Genomic DNA, 5,670 nt, shown 5'->3' with positions numbered 1-5,670 from the left:
TTTATGAATTAATATTAAGCTTGTTTTCCGGTTATTATGAAATTCTAACACCGCTTCCGTTAAGAACTTTTTTTCCTGCTTCAAGGCCATGGTTGTGTTTGTCAGTGTTTTATGTCGTACAAATTTCTTTCATGCATCATCCATGTTTGAGTTATTAGATTCGGAGGTAAAACCAACTATTTGATTGACTCTGCAGAAATATGTTCCACCTTCATAAAGTTTACATGCAAATATCGGTAAAAAATATCGAAGCATCACCACTGGCCGCCATGGAATAATTAAAATACGTAAATTAATCTAAAAACATGGCCTGAATGTGAACACAGGAAATAAAGACGATCTGCATACACAATGTAGAAAATCGAATAAAATAGATTATACATAAAAACTGAAAATGGGAATAGACGTCATTCAAAAAAAACTAAAGCACTAGTAAAATGAACTCCCACAAAAAAAAACCGGGAGTGACACCAGGTGCTCCCGTAGCGTAAGCATGTCCTGCTCCGCCAGCTGCATCCGTTATATTGCAAGCGAGTACCATACGATAATAATCTAGCAATAATAATGAAGCTCCCTGACACGGTCTAAAGAGGTCCTTTCAAGAAATCTTTGAGGGAATTTGAGAGCGAAATCTCCCATTTTTATCATACGACGAAAAAAAACTTGCGGTAGTATAATGTTATGGGGCAGTCGTCGTCCGCGTCGTCGTCGTCGTGGTCTGGGAACACTTCGTTTCCGTGCGATAAATTTAGTTGTGGTTGATGAATTGTTCTGAAATGTTGATATGATTTTACCAACAACTAAGAAGATTCCTATGTAATTTTGCACTTTGTTGCCGCTTTCGAAAAAAGGACCAAAAAGGGTGAAAATACTTATTTTATTAAAACCCATGTAGATTTTAAATATTCTATTTTAAAGTGCTCTTTATTTAATTCGGCTAAAAAAATGTACAGCAGATTTTTATGCGTTTTGGACCGTTTTCAAGTTATAGGGGTCAAAGTTGACAACGCCTAAAACATTTTTATAACTGTTTTTGTCCGATTTCGAATTTTTTTATTTCATTGGATTATTCATTGAATTCCTCATTAATAAGCCTGCCTGCATTTTCCGATTTTCCAGATTTCGGATATCTCTTACGGTTTTCAAGTTATAAGGGGTCAAAAAGGCCATTCCAGAATACATATTTTTTTTGTTTTGTCTTTGATCCGATTTGAAAAAAAAAAACAATTAAAAAAAACATTTTTGCAATGTTTGTACAGCTTATCATATCTTATAACTAAAACAATTGTCAGGAGGTAATTAGACGATCATAAAATACGTTGATTTTACAATATTTCTCTAGCTATGAATTGATAAAATCATAGAGGAGGATGAATACATTTTAAGTATATAAGAAATCGACTCAACACCATATGCCTTTTTGAACAATTCGTTTCGAATTTGGCATGATGTACGCATAAATAAATAAAATGTACAACAGACAAAAATGCTGCGCTTAGATACATGTTCAACCAAGTACCATTTTTAGAATATACTATCTGCAGCATATATACAAGTAAAATTCAAAATTTCATAGTTATTAGTTCACTCAAAGCTAACGAAAAAAGCTTTTGATGAAGACTGGGTAGCACGCAACGTGTAGAAAACGTCGGGGAAAAGACAACGTGACATCACAACATACGTGCATATTTATCTAGTATTAGACAATAAAACTCGTGAATATACTTTCGTAAAAATACAATCCGTTGTTATATTTTACTACCGTAAGCAAGAAAGTAGCCAATGGCCAACGTCGAAAAAATTAAGATTTGTGACATCATTGTAATACGGACAAAAACACTTTTAACAAAACGACTAATTGAACACTTTATATATATTTTCATTGGGGTTATATAATAAATGGTAAAAAATAGTTAATAAAAGTCCCGATTTAAAAAAGCTGTTCGCATAACTTTAAAAAAATATATCTAACATTTTGTCTTCAAATTGCTTTGAAGGTGACATTTGTGATATTGTGATACGCATTGATCTTATCATTACGTCATGAAAAATATGACATCGTCTGCAGCACTAACTGCTCTTTCCAAAAAAGCTTGTTTTATCAAAATACGCCATGAAACAACTTAGATATACTGGTGAAATGGGAAGCAAGCGTTTCTTAATGTTACCCGTCCGCATATGAAAGTGGAAGTTGTTGTGATCGAATAATGCTTTCCCACCACAAATAGCGGCATCTTTCAAACATTTACGATTGCAATCCTAAAACAATAACCATTTTCTAACATTTTAATATCTATAAAGCCTTTTATAACTCCACATTTTAATAGCAATATTTCGGTTTTCGTAACCAGCCCCGGTTCAATCGAATGTGACATCAACATCGTACGCAACGTCCGTATATACGTTGTCTACTGAAAAAAGACTGGCATAAAGAATACGAACCAAATCTAACCAGATATAGCAAAGCATGAAAATAAATCAGACACACCAATATTCAAGCACATGGCCAAAAAATAAAAGTTTATACACAAAATGTAGACAAAAATACAGTTATGAAAAAAAAAAAAAAAAAACTGAAAACACAGCAGGACGTACAAAAAATCGATAGCACAATTATTGCAATGTAAACTCCAACGAAAAACCGGGTGTAACACCATAGACTGGTTGTCTATCCAGTGAGACGTGAAATCTGACTGAAGACAATATCTTGTCGACTCATCTGTGAAATTATGACAGATCAGAAGTAAGTGATTAGCTAGGATTATCCAGAGATACAGAAACTGAAGTTGATAGGCAGGACTATTTCTCCTGTTTCTGCATTAGGCCTTGCAAAAACCTATAATGCATATAATTCGGGACGAGGCGAAAGAAGTACATATATAGGGTCAATCTCCCCCGAAGACCTACATCATCTTATACCGACTAGCGCTGACATTTTGATCCTGGTGGGGTTGATGTCTCTTTGACATAATCACCATACCTATTAATTCTCTTTATATGAAATTCCCCCTGGTCTAGGTGTGAAACAAAAGAAATTGTACCAGTTGTTTAATTACAAATTTATTATGGCAAGTCCAGGGGCGGATCCAGGATTTTAGATTAGGGGGCGCACAGTTAAATTTCGCGGAGCGGAGCGAGGCGAAAAAATTTTTGAGATTAAATTTTTGAAATATTCTTCTAGAGTGGGTGCAATGTAGATATCTTTTGAGGTAAAATTAGCGAGAAATTAAAGTTTGAACCTAAAACCACCTAAATCTACCCCTGACAACCCATGCTTTGCAATTTTTTTTTTTTTTTGGGGGGGGGGGGCACAAATAATTTTCAATATCAAAAATTCCTTTTTTTAATATTAGAAATTCAATTTTTAATATGAAAAAATAAAACAACGATTTTTTTAAATATCAGAAATTGATTTTTTAATATAAGAAAATGAATTTTTAATACTTATAAAACTATTTCCAGTATTAAAAAAATTAATTTCTAATATTAAAAGATCATTTTTTGATATATATATATATATATATATATATATATATATATATATATATATATATATATATATATATATATATATATATATATATATATATCAAAAAATGATCTTTTAATATTAATATTATATATATATAATTTTCAATATAAGAAAATGAATTTTTAATATTAAAAATTAAACTTTCATTATCGGTCTGACGCTTGTAAACATCTTTAATATTAAAAAAATCGGATAATTTTTAATATAAGAAATTGAATTTTTATATTAAAAATTGATTTTTTAATATTAGAAATTAAATTTTCAATATTAGAAAAGGAACTTTTTATATTAAGAAATTGATTTTTAATATCAAAAATTGATTTTCTAATATTAAAAATTCAACGAGATTCTAATATTAGAAAAGGATTTTTTTTATCTTAAAAATGATTTCATAATATAAGAAATTCATTTTCTGATATTAATAATCCAATTTCCAATAATAACAAATCAATTTCTTATATTAAAAAAATCATTTTTAATATTAAAATATGGCTTTTTTGTCCACTTTGGATTGCCATAGACTAATTGAAGTGGTTCCTTCCTTTGCAGATATGGATGATAAAGAAAAAAATGAAATTATTTTTTCTGCTAATTAATACGATGCATGTTGCATATAAATAGCAGGTGTTTATGAAATGTACGAACAGAACTGTTAGAACTGAAAGGTATTCGGCATGCTCCACGCAGCGGAAGACGTTCGTTTCCTCTCTTACTAACCGCTGCAGACAGGCCTTTCGAAATTCTCGGTCGTTTATTCAAATCATACGTATACATAGTTTGACAATAAAAAAACTTCGAGTAAAATCATTCACATTTTTCATAAATTGAAGACGAATTTATTGGTTTTTTTTCTGATAATTCGTTTAGACTAGAAATGACCTAGTCTACTGATGAATTGATCTGGAAAACGCTTATTTTCTGAGAGGGCTGTCGGCAGTGTCTACAGTGAAATTCGAACGTCAGACGCTGTTCGGAGCTTGGTTATTCGGTATAGTTAATGCATATTTGTGTCACATTATGATTTATTATGCTTCTCCTCTGCAGTAACAAGACTTTTAACATTGAATTATGTGTTTTGTTCTTGTCCTGTGTATTGCAATTTTATTTGGATTTTATACCAATAAATAATTTGAATATGAACATAATACGCTGCGACTGAATGGTCAACAATTGATAGATCTTATTGTAATTAAATTGAACATGCAGCTAGGCATTTAAAAATATAAACAGGATTAATGCTCGTGACAGCTGTTAAAAGGTCGGGTACATTTATATACATGGAGAATAGGATTAAAAACAATAATCCAAACGGTTCAAATAATATAAATTTACTTAAAAACAAGACGCGATTCCGGAAATCATGGAAAAAAGGTGTACCAGCCCACAATATTTTGCTAAAATTTTCCAACAATAAGGGAGCAATCCACCAAGTGCTGCTGTTTTTAGCTCACCTGGCAGAAGGCCATGTAAGCTATTGCCAACATTGGCGTCCGTCGCCCGTCGTTAACAATTTTTGAAAACTCTTCTCCTCTGACACTACTTGACCAATTGGAACCAAATTTGGTATGCATGTTCTTTGGGGTATCCTGCATAGAACAGACTTGGAGATTTTTTTATCCGTCATGGCTGCCGTTACGAAAAATAGATCATAGGGGTCAGACAGTAGTTTTTCGCATAATATATCTCCAAGCCATTATGTTTAGCCAAATTCTTTCAATAGCTGAAATGATCCTTATCATAAGGCCTACAAAAGTCTTGAACGGACCAAGGTTGTCAGACGACTCCTTGTAAGAGTTATTGCCCTTGAAAGGTGAAAAATGACAGTTTCTTTTTTGGGATGTTTTTTTAACGGTTTTAAACTCGGCCAATATCTTGATTACTATGATAAATAGAAAGAAACTTTCACATGCAGAAATTATCTTTATGATAAGCGCTCCCGATGTCTTTTCATGTCAAAATTGTTGGACTACTCCCTGTTAAATTTATTGCCCTTGAAAGGCAAAATTTAACCAGGCGAAAGATCCAGTCTCCTGGGAGCCTCTTGTTTCAAAGCTGTTTGAGGGAGTTAACGTTGTGCACCTTTATCTCCCAACTATTAGTGAATATGACATCATATTAACGAAGTCTACATTTCCTTA

The sequence above is a fragment of the Perna viridis genome, chromosome 7 (genome assembly GCF_037379345.1).
Source record: "Perna viridis isolate PV_CMFRI_1.1 ecotype Kerala chromosome 7, ASM3737934v1, whole genome shotgun sequence".
Taxonomy (NCBI): Eukaryota; Metazoa; Mollusca; class Bivalvia; order Mytilida; family Mytilidae; genus Perna; species Perna viridis.
This window is presented reverse-complemented; position numbering follows the sequence as displayed.